General features: G+C 34.2%; 3 long non-coding RNA genes across 3 annotated transcripts; 1 reads left to right on the top strand and 2 right to left on the bottom strand.

Moving 5' to 3' along the window:
• The first annotated feature begins 753 nt into the window (after positions 1 to 753).
• LOC148763502 (uncharacterized) lies at positions 754 to 2,731 on the top strand. Its single transcript, XR_016025539.1, has 3 exons — positions 754 to 863; positions 1,512 to 1,595; positions 2,465 to 2,731. It is a non-coding gene; the product is annotated as an uncharacterized LOC148763502 (long non-coding RNA).
• Positions 2,732 to 11,384: 8,653 nt separating this feature from the next.
• Positions 11,385 to 13,111, bottom strand: LOC148763501 (uncharacterized). Its single transcript, XR_016025502.1, has 3 exons — positions 13,010 to 13,111; positions 12,277 to 12,350; positions 11,385 to 11,468 (listed from the first exon to the last, which is right to left on the bottom strand). It is a non-coding gene; the product is annotated as an uncharacterized LOC148763501 (long non-coding RNA).
• Positions 13,112 to 16,352: 3,241 nt separating this feature from the next.
• On the bottom strand, positions 16,353 to 18,079 carry LOC148763500 (uncharacterized). The gene is made up of 3 exons (XR_016025501.1): positions 17,978 to 18,079; positions 17,245 to 17,318; positions 16,353 to 16,436 (listed from the first exon to the last, which is right to left on the bottom strand). It is a non-coding gene; the product is annotated as an uncharacterized LOC148763500 (long non-coding RNA).
• Between the last annotated feature and the right edge of the window lie 1,098 nt (positions 18,080 to 19,177).

Here is a 19,177-nt window from a genome sequence, read left to right as displayed (position 1 = left end):
ATACATGTGGTGGATAGCATGTTTACATGCTAAGAGAGTTTTAAAAAATTTACAAAAGTCGGTATTGTACCTAGAGGTACAATAAAGTTGATTTAAGCCTCGAACTAGATCAAATAGAGTATTTACAATGAAATTAAGAATTTTAAAGTCCCAGAATGGGTTAATATGGTGATTCGGAGTTCGAGGATCAATTTGGAGTCAAATTGAAATTTTCGCTATCTAGGGGCAAAATGGTCATTTGCCACCTGGGGACAAAATGGAAATTTTTAGAAAAGATTTTTGGCCCCATTTGACTTACTAGAGTAAGATTTGAGGTTTAGAAGTGAAACATTTTAATTTCGGTATAATTTGGAGTAAAAGGGTAAAATGGTAATTTTACCATTCGGAATCGAAAATTTAATTTTTTGAAAGGATTTTGATCAAATTTAATTATTTGGAGTGTGAAATGAGTATGAGGAGTGAAAATTATGCATTATGGAAAATTTTCATTTTTTGGGGTAAAAATGTAATTTTTGAAAAGTTTAGGGGCAAAAGTGTAATTTTGAAACATTTGCTCCACCAAAACTTTGGAAAAATCTGGAAATATCACTTAAGACTTGGATAAGTCAAAGGGAATGCATGGTGAAAGAAAATAGGACAAGTGGATGGCTAGAAAAAAGAAATGAATTAATAAAATATTTAAAATATGAATAAAATAATATTATTTCATTAAACAATAAAAATGCATTAAAAATCAGCCCACCCATTCTTCTTCTTCAACATTCGGCCAAGCAAGAAACAAGAGAGAGAAAGGAGAAAACAAAACCCTAGAGAGAGAAAATCAAAGAAAAAGTGTGAATTTTCAAGGAAATTAAGTGAAAAAGGTGAGATTTTTCTATTAAGCTTGAGTTTTCTTATTCTCAAGCATTTCTCTTTATTTTCCATGATTAAATTACATGTTTTCATGATGAATTCAATTCTGAAAAAATGGGTTAGGAGAGAGAAAGTTGTTGGATTTATTTGATTTTAATTTATGTTAGTGTTTTTAGTTAGTTTAGCATATTTAGAAACAAAACAACAAGAAAATAATTTATTTTCTCCCCCAACCATTAATGGCTGAATTTACCATGTAGTGAGTGAGGATGAGTTTGATTTTATTCTAGGAGAATTGGTTAAGGAATAATGAATTATGAGCTTAGAAAAATAATGAGAATTTTCGGAGCAAAAATACGAATTTTTACCCACTAGGGGTATTTTCGTAATTTGCTGTTGGGACTGATAATTTGCATCACACTGAGGGACATTAAGTTAATTTGGGTGCAATTGAGGTATAGAAATTGAAAAGAATTAAATTGGAGTTTAAACGAACCCGTTAGGAATTTAATCGGGTGATAAGACGAATTAGGCTAATACCGGATTTAGATAGTTACCAGTGCATTTTTGCATTCCATATCATGCATTGGTAGTCCAAATTAGTTTAATTTTGATTTAGTACCAACTTAGTGAAATTCTCGATTTTGTACTGTGTCAAGGTGGTGAGTCCTCCAATAAAGGCAAGAAAATTACATCCGAGGACCAGTAGACAGAGTGCTTCGAAAGTCTGCATTCTAGACATTGTGAGTAAACTTATTATCGTCTTAATTATCTAGAGTAGTTTTATACAACTATGTGATTTTATGAAAAATGGGTTTAAATGGTAAATTGTTATGTTTTAAGGGAAATTGAGATTTTATAAAATGATTTTATAAATTTTCTGAAAAATCGAATATTGGTTTTGAAAACAGAGTAATTGGAGACTGCTAGTTTGTGTTGCAAATTTATCGTTCTGAATTGAATGGCTTATGACAATAAATGAGCATGAATGGCTAAACTGATTTTGGTGTCATAATTATTTATACTGTGTATTCAGCCTTGAGAGGCTAGGTTGCGATAAATTGCCATGTCATGCTAGAATGAATTTTATTGATTGGTGGATTATATATTAGTTATTTACTGCAGAGGGGGTTCCGTGGACCAGCCTATTAGAGGGGCACGGTAAACTCCATTATATTATTACCTCGAACGGAGAGGCGCGTAGGGTATCTCCTGGGGTAAAGCTTAGGGTTCACTTCACGCTAAACCACCACGTGAAGGGGAACTCAGCCAACGCCAAGGAACGGCTGTATTTTTCTCAAATTAAAAATATATTTTAAGTGTATATGAAATTTTAACAGCCTTGGCGGACTCGGTTGGATGCCCTGCGCAAGGTATCACCGAGTATGAGTTTTGGCACGAGCCAAAGTTTTAAGAAATTCATAAGCCAAGTTGATTACTCGATTTTTATGGATTGATTTTATTTGGTTGAAATGAGTTGAATGGTAGTGAAATTACAGTATGATGATTTATTTTAATTGTCTCCATTTACTCGACTTTAGATAGTTTAGATGGTATCTGTTTACTCACTGAGATTTTATAATCTCACCACCCTCATTTCCTCACATTTCAGGCTCAGGGAATTTCGTAGTTAGCTGACTTGAACAAGGACCTTCATTTGGACTCGAATCGGTAAAAGCTGTAGGTTTCCAGCTTTCGATGCATTTTGGATAGATATGGGCCCACGTGTCACTGTAAAAGAAATTTTATGCTTTGGTTATTTGCTTTATAATATATATGAATATAATTATCTTTTACGCTATAAGAATTATGTACCGATAGTTTTATGAAAATTATTTTACAAGAAAATAGTTTATTTTATTGAATATTTTTATCATATTCAAATGGTCAAATTTTCACTTCAAATGAAAGTTTTAGATACTTAATTTTTTTTAATCATTAAATATATATTTTCGGCTTACCTACTACATTTTTAGCAAGTTTGGAGGTTTTCGATAAAAATGACGAAAATGTCCCTGTGAGCTAAAAAAAAAAAAACATGTTATATTATGATTTGGAAACGATTTGTAATCCTTCGTATTTTGATTATTTGATAACTATTGCTCACCGGGGAAGTGCGAAAGCTGATACGAGAGCCTTGCGAGGTTTCGATCGACATTCGGGGTGAAGAATGTTTGTCGAGGCTTCGCGGCGGTTGTCACGGGCTCGATGGGGAGTTCCGGGTCGTGACATACTTAATTGTTTTTTAATCATTAAATATATATTTTCTGCTTACCTACTACATTTTTAGCAAGTTTTGAGATTTTTGACTAAAAATTACGAAAATACCCTTGTGAGCCAGAAAATAATATTTTATTGTTCTTATTTGAAAATAACTTATGTTTTTTTTTAAATGCGAGATTTAATAACTGTTGCTCACCGGGGAGATACGAAAGTTGATGCTAAGCTTTGCGGGATTTCAGTCGGCATTCGGGGTGAAGAATGTCTGTCGAGGCCTCGCGACGGTTGTCACGGGCCCGATGGGAAGTTCCGGGTCTTGACATGATCAGCCATCAATTCATCATGAAAACATGTAATTTAATCATGAAAAATAAGGAGAAATGCTTGGGAATAAGAAAACTCAAGCTTAATAGAAAAAATCTCACATTTTTCACTTAATTTCCTTGAAAATTCACACTCTTTCTTTGATTTTCTCTCTCTAGGGTTTTGTTTTTATTTTCTCTCTCTTCTTGCTGGTTTGGCCGGTCATGGGGTGGAAGATGGGCTGATTTTTGTGCATTTTTAAAAGGAAAATAATAAATTAATAAAGGCATGACACGTGGCATCATGTCATTGGCCCGTTTTTAAAACTTTAAAAATTTTAATCCTTTTTATCTCCACCACACAATTAGTCAATGGTCAAAATGAGGATAAGGGATGACCATGTGCTCAAAAAATGTCCTGGTGATGAAAAATTACTGTTTTGCCCATAGAGTGGTAAAATTATCATTTTACCCCTATACTCCAAATTATATCGGAATTAAAATTTTTCACTTCTAAACCTTAAATCATACTCCAATAAGTCAAATGGGGCCAAAAATCTTTTCTAAAAATTTCCATTTTGTCCTCAAGTGGCAAATGACCATTTTGCCCCTAGATAGCGAAAATTCCAGTTTGACTCCAAATTGATCATCGAACTCTGAATCACCATATTAAACCATTATGGGACTTTAAAATTCTTAATTTCATCATGAATTCTCTATTTAATCTAATTCGATGCTTAAATCAACTTTTTGTACCTCTAGGTACAATATCGACTTTTGTAAATTTTTCGAGACTCTCCTAGCATGCAAATATGCTATCCATCACATGTATGTCATGACAAATATTTTTATAGAGTCGGGCTTGTCATTTTCTCCCCCACTGGGATCAACCATATGATCCTTCTTCATGACTGATTTCGACATCCGGCTAAATATTAATATTTTAATATTCTTTCATTAATAAAATATTATTTTATTCTAAAAATTTTATCTTATCTCCTTGGTACTCAAAATACCTTATTACGCCTCACTTGACTTCCTAATCACCTTTTATCACTTTTAAACATTTTAATTGACATCAATTTGCATCCGATCAACTTTATTTATCACCATATCAAAGTATGGGGTATTTCACCACAAGAAGTAAGAATCTTGCCAATCAAGCTTTTGGCCTTCAACGGTAGTACACATGATTTCACTTGAACCTTTCATCAAAGAAGGAGATTTTAAGTATGTTTTTGTGCTAACAAAAGGGACAACGTTTGTCCCTTTCAATTTCTCACAAGGATGGCCGAATTACATACTTGAAACATTGCTTCAAAAACAATTTTTCCTCTTCACAAAGAAGGTGGTGCCACACAAGGAGAAAACCCTTTTTTTTCTGACAGCTCTTTTTCTTCATGTGTGGAAAAATAGTTAAATGTGATTTATACAGCTAGGCTAAAATTAACTTTAATTTTGCAATAAGGCCCTCCAAATTATAACACATTACAATATAGTCCCATAACTTAATTAAACTATTTTCATTATACCCAATGGAAATTAAATTGAAATAATTTCCATAATAGTATTTCAATTTTGGTATTATAATTATAACTATGTATATATTATGCCCAAAATTTAAGTAAACTCTTTTTAATTAAGTTTAGAGAAGTTAATTACCTAGCATGCAGTTTAACTCTAACTTAAGTCATCATTCTCTCAATTTAATTCAAATGCAATCATTGTCTGTGACCCATCAAGTTCCTAACATGCTGGCAATGACATTGATTAATGACTTAATTGATTAATATAAAATTCAATTAATTAATTTATATTCAATTCTAGAGACTAAGATTAGCATCTAGAAATGCATCATGGCCACCCAATTGTTATGAGAGTCAAAGGGTTCTTTGACAACCTTTCAGTGTATAGTCTATCAGTGTAATTCATTCCCTCATCATATATCCCAAATATGATAAGTGCTTGGTACAAAGTGTACTTTTATTGACCACCATATCCGTTCCTATAGTTATCGCATTAGCTTTATAGAGACTTATGAAATTTTTTCATAATCTCCAAGTCGCCTTAGGTAAGGACTTTAATAAGCTAATGTTAACCAAGAACTAATATGATATGTCCTTTAAAAACCCTTGAGAGGATGATTCCTATCGTGACCACTCATTTGCCTTCACATGCTTCATACTATACCCAAAAATATCTTATTTATACATCCTTGGTTAGGCACCCATAGGGATGAAATTAAAGTTTAACATTCCCAGTATAAAACAACCCGATGCCTCAAGTTTATGGAGTATTTACACGACTGACATATCAGAAGTATTGCTAGACATTGGAGTGTATTATCAAATACACTTCTCATGGCGGGTCATGTTTAGTGAACTTGTCAAACCCTGCTTTGTAAAATAATTATAATGTCAGTCACATGCTCGATCGAATGTTTGTATATTTAGGAAGTTCGAGAAATAGTTAAAAGACGATATTGCCCCTAAGGGTAATATTGAGTCGATTAAGCCTCGAACTAGTTCAAATAGGAAGTTTTAGGTGAAATAAGAGTTTCACAGTTCAAGGATGACTCAAAATGGTAATTCGGAGTTCAAAGATCAATTCAGAGTCAAACCAAAATTTTCACTATCTAAGGGCAAAACGTAATTTTTCCACCTGCGGATAAATTTGAGATTTTGAGAGAATTTAGATCACATTTGACAAATTGGAGAATGGTATGAGTATAAGGGATGAAAAATATATCTATGGGCAATTTTTTCAGTTTTTGGGGTAAAAATGTAATTTTTCACTTTACGGGGGTAAAAGTGTAATTTTTAAAAATTTACTCCACCAAAACTTTGGAAAAGTCTAAAAATTTCATGGAAGACATGGATAAGTGAAGAGGATTGAGTGGTAGAAAAAGAAAGTCAAAAAGATGGCTAGAAAAAAATAAAATAATAAAATATTTAAAAGGTAAATAAAATAATAATATTTTATTAAGCCTATTAAAAGGCTTGAAAATTTCAGAATTCTTCATTAGGAGGGTCAGCCAAAACCAGCAGGAGAGAGAGAGAGAAATAAGAACAAACCCTAGAGTGAGAAAATTCAAAGAAAAAGTGTGATTTTTCAAGGAATCAAGTGTTTAAAGGTATAATTTTTCAAGCTTAGCTTAAGATTTATCATTTTCATGCATTTCTCCTTATTTTCCATGGTTAAATTATGTGTTATGATGATGGATTCAAATCTGATCATATGGGTTTAGAGAGAGAAAGTTGTTAGATTAATTTGATTTTGAACTATGTTAGTGTTTAGTGTTAGTTTAGCATATTTATGAGTAAAACAACAAGAAAAATATTCATTTTCTCCATGAATTTCTCTAGGCCGAATCTAGCCAATGGTGTGTGAGGATGAGGTTGATTTTATTTTAAGAGAATTAGATGGAAAAATGATGAATTATGAGGTTGGAAATTAAATGGGAATTTTTGGTGCAAAAAATTGAAAATTTTACCCACTAGGGGTAAAAGCGTAATTTATGGTCCGAACTGATAAACTGGGCCACATTCACAGTCATTGAGGTATTGTGGATATAATTGGATAATTGAAATTGAAATGGATGGAATTGGAGTTGAATTGGAGATTTTAGAAATTTACACCGTGTATAGGCGAGTTAGGTCGGACACTGTGATTAAGCGATTGTCCAAACATTTCACACCTTATCTAGTGCATACGCATGGATAAGAGCTTGAAATAATATATATTGATTTGACACAAATTATTGAATTTTTTGTGTCTGTATTTTGGATAGGTGGTGAGTTATCTGATACGGGTAAAAAACTACACCCGAGGACCGAGAATAAGAGTATATCTACTCCTAGTAGAGTGGGTAAACTTACTATCGTCTTAATTATCTAGAGTAGATTTATTTAATTGTGTGATTTTATGGAAAAATGGTTTAATTGGAAAATTATTGTGTTTTATGGGACAATGAGATTTTATAAAATAATTTTATAAAATTTTTGAAAATTTAATAATGATTTCAAAAATAGAGTAATTGGAGACCTATACTATGATTGTGTTGTTTATCCATGATTTTACATTAAATGGCTTATGATAAATGTGGGTATGACTGGTTATTTTTATGATTTTAAGAATATGTGAACTGCTTTGATTTGCCTTGAACGTGTTAAGTGAGTCATGTCATACTATTGTGATTTTATTGGTTGGTGGATTATAAAGTGGGCACTGTAGTGACGGGGGTTCCGTGGGCCAGCCTAATTAGAGGGGCACGGTTCCCAATTATTGAGCTTACCTCGATTGGAGAGGCACGTAGGATAACTCCCGAGGTAGGATTTGAGTACACTTCACGCTGGCCACCACGTGAAATTGGGACTCAGCCAACGTCGAGGAACGGCTGTGTTGTCAGAGGTGAAATGTGTTTGTGTGTGTGTGACAATAAACAGCTTTGGCGGTCTCGGTAAGATGCCTTCGCGGGCTATCCCCTAGAATGAATTTTTGGCAAGGGTCAAGTTTTTGAAAAGTGCATAAGCCATGTTGAGTAATTGGATGAAATCCAATTATTTATATGGGTTGGGATGAATTATTTTAATTGTCTCCTATTACTCGGCTTTAGATTATTTTGATGATGTGTGTCTACTCACTAGGATTTTATAATCTCACCCCTTCTTCCTATACATTTTTCAGGCTCAGAATAGGCAATAAACTGTCAATTGCATCGAGAAGTAAATTTCGGAGTTGCATCCTAGAAAGCAAGGTTATAGACTTAAACCTTCTCAGTTATTTAGGGGCCCACGTGTCATTATAATTTAAATTGCATACTCCAGTTTTCTATATTACAGTATGTATAAATTTATTTTGTTTTTATGTGCAAAAAATTAATTTTTGATGTTTCAAAAATATATATATATATATATATTGTTTTACATTAAAATAGATTATTTTAATTAATATTTTTATTTTATTTTATTATTAAAAAAAAAGAAGAAAGAGAGAGGAATGGGAAAACTGGTACAAAAGCCTTGCGAGGTCTCAAAAGGCATTCGGGGGAAGAATGTTTGTCGAGGATTCGCGACGATTGTCACGGGCTCGATGGGAGTTCCGGGTCATGACAATTCGATTGGTATTAGAGCATGGTTTAAAGATCAAAGATTTTGGTTTTAAAGCTTTGGATTTTAAAGTTTTTAGTTTTAAAGTTGTTTTAAGAAATCCACACTGACACTGCGTGTCCCCGAGTTAAGTTAAGTCAAATAGAATGCATGAGTCTACATATAGAGACCTGTTTATTTGTAAGGTGTATAAGAGATTAAGTGATTTTTGTTTGATTTCATATAGGTTTTGAAGTGTGTTGGATTACACTTAACATGTCTAGGGGGGACAGTGATTCTGATATTTCACAGAGTGTTAGTGAGGGACCAACAGATTTTACTGCTGAAAGTCGATGGTGTCCTGAACTTAATAATCCATAAGGAGCATAAAAATCTTTTAGTATGACAAAGGTAGATTAGTAATATAAGTATTGAGGATGAATAATTATCTTAGTGGCAAGATCGATTATTTTAAATAAGTATTGAAGGTTGAAATAGGAAGCCATTAATGGTTCCAGCAATTATTAGATTTAATAACGATTAAACCTTGCAATACTATGAATTGATCACCAGTTAACGGGGTTAAGTCAAGGATTATAAATTTGAGTATGGAGGGAATTAGAAGGTGATACTGTAAAATTTTAAGATGAGGAATATAATCGGTTACGACTATGAGAATAGTGGGATACTATCAATAATGAATCTTTAGGCGTGTGATGAAGTTGTGATCTATTGAACCATATGGGAAGACTGTCCTAAGGTGGGACATAGGACATTAGGATTTTTGGAGATGCTTATAGAGGGAGATATAAATTGTAAAGTATGTTTTCCCCCACAAGTTTTAATTTATTTGAGAAATTATCATGGTAAAAATATGTGAATATTGGTAATGAAATATGTCCTAAGGGATGACGGTGGCATATCACATAGATAATATAGATATGTTGGAGTCAGTATCCCGATCATGCATCTGTGATAGAAAATTTACTTTGCTAATTGTGGTATAGACTCAAAAAGGAGGCAAGCCGTTGAGAATAACTAAGGTAGTAACTCCAAAAGTAAAAGATTTGTTTTAATTAAGTAGACTCCAACGGCTACATTGAAATAAATTACCTTGTGGAGTATTAAGATCAATAATGTATTGATCAAAGTCAAATCTTAAGAAATAAAGAGGATGAGAGATTAGTGAGAAGGGACATCAATGTTAAGTAACGAATTTGTGAATAAAGGATTACGACGGTGGCATAGAAAATGAGTACTATAAAGGATTACTATGAGGATTTATAATTCTTGTATTAACTCAGTTGAATGAAAAGTGATTAAATGAAGCAACTCTTGTGGTAAACAGCGGAATAGTGGAGTTGACGTAGAGTCTTGTTTATAGTTAGTGACTGCAGCACCGATTATAGACAGGAGGCTGCGTAGACTCTTTATCTTGGGAAACCACTTAGTATAATCCTAAGTGACATAAAGACTCATGATCGAGAGGATTATTGCTGATCAAATTCTAAAGGGTAATAATAGATATTAGTGAAGTATTCAAGTTGAGTTGGAAATAAATACGAGGAGAAACTCAAGATTCCCTAAAAAGGAGATAATATGAGAAGTTGAGCATCAAATAAAAGATAATACCCCGCCTTTTCTTTGAGTTGATAAGTGAAATTTTGAGGACAAAATTTTATTTTAAGGGGGGTAGTGTTGTCAAACCCTGCTTTGTAAAATAATTATAATATCAATCACATGCTCGATAGAATGTTTGTATATTTAGGAAGTTCGAGAAATAGTTAAAAGACGATATTGCCCCTAATGGTACCATTGAGTCGATTAAGCCTTGAACTAGTTCAAATAGGAATTTTAAGGTAAAATTAAGAGTTTCACAGTTCAAGGATGACTCAAAATGGTAATTCGGAGTTCGAGGATCAATTCAGAGTCAAACCGAAATTTTCACTATCTAGGGGTAAAATCGTAATTTTTTCACTCGCGGATAAAATTTGAGATTTTGAAAGAATTTAGATCACATTTGAAAAATTGGAGAATGGTATGAGTATAAGGGATGAAAAATATGTCTATGGGCAATTTTTCAGTTTTTGGGGTAAAAATATAATTTTTCACTTTACGAGGGTAAAAGTGTAATTTTTAAAAATTTACTCCACCAAAACTTTGGAAAAGTCTAGAAATTTCATGGAAGACATGGATAAGTGAAGAGGATTGAGTGGTAGAAAAAGAAAATAAAAAAGATGGCTAGAAAAAAATAAAATAATAAAATATTTAAAAGGTAAATAAAATAATAATATTTTATTAAGCCTATTAAAAGGCTTGAAAATTTCAGAATTCTTCATTGGGAGGGTCAGCCAAAACCAGCAGGAGAGAGAGAGAAATAAGAACAAACCCTAGAGTGAGAAAATTCAAAGAAAAAGTGTAATTTTTCAAGGAATCAAGTGTTTAAAGGTATGATTTTTCAAGCTTAGCTTAAGATTTATCATTTCCATGCATTTCTCCTTATTTTCCATGGTTAAATTATATGTTTTGATGATGGATTCAAATCTGATCATATGGGTTTAGAGAGAGAATGTCACGACCCGGAACTCCCATCGAGCCCGTGACAACCGCTGCGAAGCCTCGATAGACATTCTTCCCCCGAACGCCTCTCGAGACCTCGCAAGGCTTTTGTACCAGTTTTTCCATTCCTCTCTCTTTTTTTCCTTTTTTTTTTTTTTTGAATAATAAAATAAACTAAAAATATTAATTAAAATAATCTATTTTAATGTAAAACAATATATATATATATGTTTATTTTTAAAACATCAAAAAATTAATTTTCTGCACATAAAAACAAAATAAATTTATACATACTATAATATAGAAAACTAGAGTATGCACTTTAAATTACAATGACACGTGAGCCCCCAAATAACTGAGAAGGTTTAAGTCTATAACCTTGCTTTCTAGGATGCAACTCCGAAATTTACTTCTCGATGTAATTGACAGTCTACTGCCTATTCTGAGCCTGAAAAATGTATAGGAAGAAGGGGTGAGATTATAAAATCCCAGTGAGTAGACAAACATCATCAAAATAATCTAAAGCCGAGTAATAGGAGACAATTAAAATAATTCATCTCAACCCATATAAATAATTGGATTTCATCTAATTACTCAACATGGCTTATGCACTTTTCAAAAACTTGGCTCTTGCCAAAAATCCATTCTCGGGGATACCTCGCGAAAGCATCTTACCGAGACCGCCAAGGCTGTTTATTGTCACACACACAAACACATTTCACCTCTGACAACACAGCCGTTCCTTGGCGTTGGCTGAGTCCCACTTTCACGTGGTGGCCTGCGTGAAGTGTACTCAAATCCTACCTCGGGAGTTATCCTACGCGCCTCTCCAATCGAGGTAAGCTCAATAATTGGGAACCGTGCCCCTCTAATTAGGCTAGCCCACGGAACCCCCGTCACTGCAGTGCCCACTTTATAATCCACCCACCAATAAAATCACAACAGTATGACATGGCTCACTTAACACATTCAAGGCAAATCAAAGTAGTTCACATATTCTTTAAATCAAAAAAAATAACCAGTCATACCCACATTTATCATAAGCCATTTAATGTAAAATCATGGATAAACAACACAATCATAGTATAGGTCTCCAATTACTCTATTTTTGAAATCATTATTAAATTTTCAAAAATTTTATAAAATCCCATTTTCCCATAAAACACAATAATTTTTCAATTAAACCATTTTTCCATAAAATCACACAATTAAATAAATCTACTCTAGATAATTAAGACGATAGTAAGTTTACTCACTGTACTAGGAGTAGATATACTCCTATTCTCGGTCCTCGGGTGTAGTCTTTTACCCGTATCAAATAGCTCACCACCTATCCACAATACATGACACAAAAAATTCAATAATTTGTGTCAAATCAATATATATTATTTCAGGCTCTTATCCATGCGTATGCACTAGATAGGGTGTGAAATGTTTGGACATTTGCTTAATCACAGTGTCCGACCTAACTTGCCTATACATAGTGTAAATTTCTAAAATCTTCAATTCAACTCCAAGTCCATCCATTTCAATTTCAATTATCCAATTATATCCACAATACCTCAATGACTGTGAATGTGGTCCAATTTATCAGTTCGGATCATAAATTACACTTTTACCCCTAATGGGTAAAAATTTCAATTTTTTTGCACCAAAAATTCCCATTAAATTTTCAACCTCATAATTCATCATTTTTCCATCTAATTCTCTTAAAATAAAGTCAACCTCATCCTCACACACCATTGGCTAGATTCGGGCTAGAGAAATTCATGGAGAAAATGAATATTTTTCTTGTTGTTTTACTCATAAACATGCTAAACTAACACTAAACACTAACATAGTTCAAAATCAAATTAATCTAACAACTTTCTCTCTCTAAACCCATATGATCAGATTTGAATCCATCATCAAAACACATAATTTAACCATGGAAAATAAGGAGAAATGCATGGAAATGATAAATCTTAACCTAAGCTTGAAAAATCATACCTTTAAACACTTGATTCCTTGAAAAATCACACTTTTTCTTTGAATTTTCTCACTCTAGGGTTTGTTCTTATTTCTCTCTCTCTCCTGCTGGTTTTGGCTGACCCTCCCAATGAAAAATTCTGGAATTTTCAAGCCTTTTAATAGGCTTAATAAAATATTATTATTTTATTTACCTTTTGAATATTTTATTATTTAATTTTTTTTTTAGTCATCTTTTTGACTTTATTTTTCTACCACTCAATCCTCTTCACTTATCCATGTCTTCCATGAAATTTCTAGACTTTTCCAAAGTTTTGGTGGGGTAAATTTTTAAAAATTACACTTTTACCCCCGTAAAGTGAAAAATTACATTTTTGCCCCAAAAACTAAAAAAATGCCCATAGACATATTTTTCATCCCTTATACTCATACCATTCTCCAATTTGTCAAATGTGATCTAAATTCTCTCAAAATCTCAAAATTTATCCGTGAGTGGAAAAATTACGATTTTGCCCCTAGATAGTGAAAATTCTGGTTTGACTCCAAATTGATCCTCAAACTCTGAATTACCATTTTGAGTCATCCCTGAACTGTGAAACTCTTAATTTCACCTTAAAATTCCTATTTGAACTAGTTCGAGGCTTAATCGACTCAATGGTACCATTAAGGGCAATATCGTCTTTTAACAATTTCTCGAACTTCCTAAATATACAAAAATTCTATCGAGCATGTAAATGACGTAATAATTATTTTACAAAGCAGGGTTTGACAACACTACCCCCCTTAAAAAAAATTTTATCCCCAAAATTTCACTTATCAAACTCCAAGAAAAGATAGGGGTATTAGTTTTTATCCAATATTCAACATCTCATGTCATCTCCTTCGTTTGAGCATTCTTCCACAATCCTTTAACTATTGAGATGTTCTTTTCGTTGCTCTACCTACATCACTCATCATACATGAAATTTAAATCTTGAACCACTCAGGATCATTCTTCACTTTAGTTACCCATATTACTAATCCCTACACATGTGGGGTTGCACTTTCATTCTCATCAATGCCTCAAAGATTCATCTTTCATGTCTTATGCATTTCTGAACTCCAATTTCCACAATACATTAAGAAAATTCCATAGCGATATTTTACATAAACTCATTTATTATATTATTCTTAAAAGCTTTATTTACACTCTCAGAACTTAGTATTTACATCTCTTATCATTATCTTACATTTCCACCTAACTTTTCATTCACTTTCTCTAGGTTGGACTCGTGCTTCATCTTCCATTACCGTAAAAACTTTTGTTGACGCACGAGTCAGTGGTTTGAAAGGTGGGTATACTGGGGTGTTACTCTCCACATCAGGTCGAATAGCTACTCCCTGTCTCGGTTGTGCTCCAGAGGAATCTCTCATCTGCAAGTCCGTACGAGTTGATGAAGATAGAGCAGCTACAGTGGCCTGTCCTAACTGTGGACAATTAGTTCTAAAGTGACCCGTCTGGCCACAATGAAAACATCGCAAAGGCCCCCAACACACCCCGCCATGAAATCTTCCACATTCTCTGCATCTATCAAAACCTCCGAAACTTTTTTCAGAAGTAGTCACTGCAGATCCGCTGAATCTCGGAGGCCTCTGCTGCATTTGTGAAAATGATGGTCGAGAGGATGTTACCGAAACAGAAGGAGCACTCCCTGAAACAAATGAGCCTTTGCTCCTCTTTAGTGGCTGACTAGAGGACATAATCGGATTTTTCCTTTTTGCCAACTCAGCTCGCATTCTCCTATTTTCATTTGCGAGCTTCTCAGCCCTTAAGGCCATTTGTACTACCTCTTTATGGGGCTCCCTACCTGTCACAGTCATTCGCTCTCTTATCTCATTGCGGAGCCCTTCTTCGAAATAATCGGCCTGATCCTGTTCAGTCCTCACTAAATCAGGCACATAAGACAACAGCTCGTTAAATTGAGTCTCATACTCTTCTACAGTTAAATTCCCCTGCTTTAGACTCAAAAATTCTCTCTTCTTCTCTTTTTGATGGAAATGGGTATAATATTGACTATCAAATTCCCTCAGAAAGTCTGACCAAGTTAGGAGAATAGTGGAACGGGACTTCACCGAATTCCACCATGTACGGGCTCTCTTCTCCAATAACCTCGTAGCCACTATCAACTTCATCTCATCCTCCAATCTCATATCAGAGAGTGTCTCTGAAACTTGATTAATCCAATCCTTCGCTGCGGTGGCGTCCAACTCACCCACAAAGGACACGCAACCCAGTTGTCTAGCCTCCTTCAGCTTTTTAGAAATAGAGACATCATGTGCCAATGGAACTGAAGGAGTAACTGGTGGCACTACAGGTGGGACCTGACTAGTCTGAGCTTGACCAGCCATTGCGGTAAAGAAGGCTGCCATTGCCTGAATTACCTCAAGAGACACGGCAGGAATGCTAGTAGGTGGCGGAGGAATCTCGACCGGTTCAGCAGCAAGTGTTGCTCGAAAAGGAGACACAGTCGATTCCTCTCCTCTAAGGTCTGGCTGACCCTGCCTAAGACGACCTCTGCCCCTCCTAGCTGATCTAGTAGGGAGTGGGCGCTCACGTCGAGGAGGCATGGTAATCTAAAAAGGAAACGAGGCAAGTTTAAGTAATCTCAAACTCTACATACATGCAACTCTACCTAACCCAACTTAACTTAACCTAGTTTAACTCAACCCGGGGCCACACAGTGTCAGTGTGAATTCTTAAAATAACTATAAAAATCAAAAACTTTAAAACCATGCTTTGTTAACCAAAAGCTCTGATACCAATCGAATTCTTCCACCACTCTGGACACAGATGGCATTAGGTGGTACCTATCAGAGCACTCGGCAAGAGGTGCACTTCACTCCGGGACGCACCGGGAGCAGTCCCTTCCCTCCTCTTCCAAGCTCCTGGGCGGAGAGTCATACTTCGCCATAGATCATATGCGAGAGTTCCCAGGAATAGGGTTATTTTCCCTTTGCTCTGATACCAATCGAATTGTCACGACCCGGAACTCCCATCGAGCCCGTGACAACCACCGCGAAGCCTCGATAGACATTCTTCCCCCGAACGCCTCTCGAGACCTCGCAAGGCTTTTGTACCAGTTTTTCCATTCCTCTCTCTTTTTTTCCTTTTTTTTTTTTTTGAATAATAAAATAAACTAAAAATATTAATTAAAATAATCTATTTTAATGTAAAACAATATATATATATGTTTATTTTTAAAACATCAAAAAATTAATTTTCTGCACATAAAAACAAAATAAATTTATACATACTATAATATAGAAAACTAGAGTATGCACTTTAAATTACAATGACACGTGAGCCCCCAAATAACTGAGAAGGTTTAAGTCTATAACCTTGCTTTCTAGGATGCAACTCCGAAATTTACTTCTCGATGTAATTGACAGTCTACTGCCTATTCTGAGCCTGAAAAATGTATAGGAAGAAGGGGTGAGATTATAAAATCCCAGTGAGTAGACAAACATCATCAAAATAATCTAAAGCCGAGTAATAGGAGACAATTAAAATAATTCATCTCAACCCATATAAATAATTGGATTTCATCTAATTACTCAACATGGCTTATGCACTTTTCAAAAACTTGGCTCTTGCCAAAAATCCATTCTCGGGGATACCTCGCGAAAGCATCTTACCGAGACCGCCAAGGCTGTTTATTGTCACACACACAAACACATTTCACCTCTGACAACACAGCCGTTCCTTGGCGTTGGCTGAGTCCCACTTTCACGTGGTGGCCTGCGTGAAGTGTACTCAAATCCTACCTCGGGAGTTATCCTACGCGCCTCTCCAATCGAGGTAAGCTCAATAATTGGGAACCGTGCCCCTCTAATTAGGCTAGCCCACGGAACCCCCGTCACTGCAGTGCCCACTTTATAATCCACCCACCAATAAAATCACAACAGTATGACATGGCTCACTTAACACATTCAAGGCAAATCAAAGTAGTTCACATATTCTTTAAATCAAAAAAAATAACCAGTCATACCCACATTTATCATAAGCCATTTAATGTAAAATCATGGATAAACAACACAATCATAGTATAGGTCTCCAATTACTCTATTTTTGAAATCATTATTAAATTTTCAAAAATTTTATAAAATCCCATTTTCCCATAAAACACAATAATTTTTCAATTAAACCATTTTTCCATAAAATCACACAATTAAATAAATCTACTCTAGATAATTAAGACGATAGTAAGTTTACTCACTGTACTAGGAGTAGATATACTCCTATTCTCGGTCCTCGGGTGTAGTCTTTTACCCGTATCAAATAGCTCACCACCTATCCACAATACATGACACAAAAAATTCAATAATTTGTGTCAAATCAATATATATTATTTCAGGCTCTTATCCATGCGTATGCACTAGATAGGGTGTGAAATGTTTGGACATTTGCTTAATCACAGTGTCCGACCTAACTTGCCTATACATAGTGTAAATTTCTAAAATCTTCAATTCAACTCCAAGTCCATCCATTTCAATTTCAATTATCCAATTATATCCACAATACCTCAATGACTGTGAATGTGGTCCAATTTATCAGTTCGGATCATAAATTACACTTTTACCCCTAATGGGTAAAAATTTCAATTTTTTTGCACCAAAAATTCCCATTAAATTTTCAACCTCATAATTCATCATTTTTCCATCTAATTCTCTTAAAATAAAGTCAACCTCATCCTCACACACCATTGGCTAGATTCGGGCTAGAGAAATTCATGGAGAAAATGAATATTTTTCTTGTTGTTTTACTCATAAACATGCTAAACTAACACTAAACACTAACATAGTTCAAAATCAAATTAATCTAACAACTTTCTCTCTCTAAACCCATATGATCAGATTTGAATCCATCATCAAAACACATAATTTAACCATGGAAAATAAGGAGAAATGCATGGAAATGATAAATCTTAACCTAAGCTTGAAAAATCATACCTTTAAACACTTGATTCCTTGAAAAATCACACTTTTTCTTTGAATTTTCTCACTCTAGGGTTTGTTCTTATTTCTCTCTCTCTCCTGCTGGTTTTGGCTGACCCTCCCAATGAAAAATTCTGGAATTTTCAAGCCTTTTAATAGGCTTAATAAAATATTATTATTTTATTTACCTTTTGAATATTTTATTATTTAATTTTTTTTTTAGTCATCTTTTTGACTTTATTTTTCTACCACTCAATCCTCTTCACTTATCCATGTCTTCCATGAAATTTCTAGACTTTTCCAAAGTTTTGGTGGGGTAAATTTTTAAAAATTACACTTTTACCCCCGTAAAGTGAAAAATTACATTTTTGCCCCAAAAACTAAAAAAATGCCCATAGACATATTTTTCATCCCTTATACTCATACCATTCTCCAATTTGTCAAATGTGATCTAAATTCTCTCAAAATCTCAAAATTTATCCGTGAGTGGAAAAATTACGATTTTGCCCCTAGATAGTGAAAATTCTGGTTTGACTCCAAATTGATCCTCAAACTCTGAATTACCATTTTGAGTCATCCCTGAACTGTGAAACTCTTAATTTCACCTTAAAATTCCTATTTGAACTAGTTCGAGGCTTAATCGACTCAATGGTACCATTAAGGGCAATATCGTCTTTTAACAATTTCTCGAACTTCCTAAATATACAAAAATTCTATCGAGCATGTAAATGACGTAATAATTATTTTACAAAGCAGGGTTTGACAGAGAAAGTTGTTAGATTAATTTGATTTTGAACTATGTTAGTGTTTAATGTTAGTTTAGCATGTTTATGAGTAAAACAACAAGAAAAATATTTCATTTTCTCCATGAATTTCTCTAGGCCGAATCTAGCCAATGGTTTGTGAGGATGAGGTTGACTTTATTTTAAGAGAATTAGATGGAAAAATGATGAATTATGAGGTTGGAAATTAAATGAGAATTTTTGGTGCAAAAAATTGAAATTTTTACCCACTAGGGGTAAAAGCGTAATTTATGGTCCGAACTGATAAATTGGACCACATTCACAGTCTTTGAGGTATTGTGGATATAATTGGATAATTGAAATTGAAATGGATGGACTTGGAGTTGAATTGGAGATTTTAGAAATTTACACCGTGTATCGGCGAGCTAGGTCGGACACTGTGATTAAGCGATTGTCCAAACATTTCACACCC

Source organism: Theobroma cacao, chromosome 3 (genome assembly GCF_053813885.1).
Source record: "Theobroma cacao isolate CCN51 chromosome 3, ASM5381388v1, whole genome shotgun sequence".
NCBI lineage: Eukaryota > Viridiplantae > Streptophyta > Magnoliopsida > Malvales > Malvaceae > Theobroma > Theobroma cacao.
This window is presented reverse-complemented; position numbering and strand designations above follow the sequence as displayed.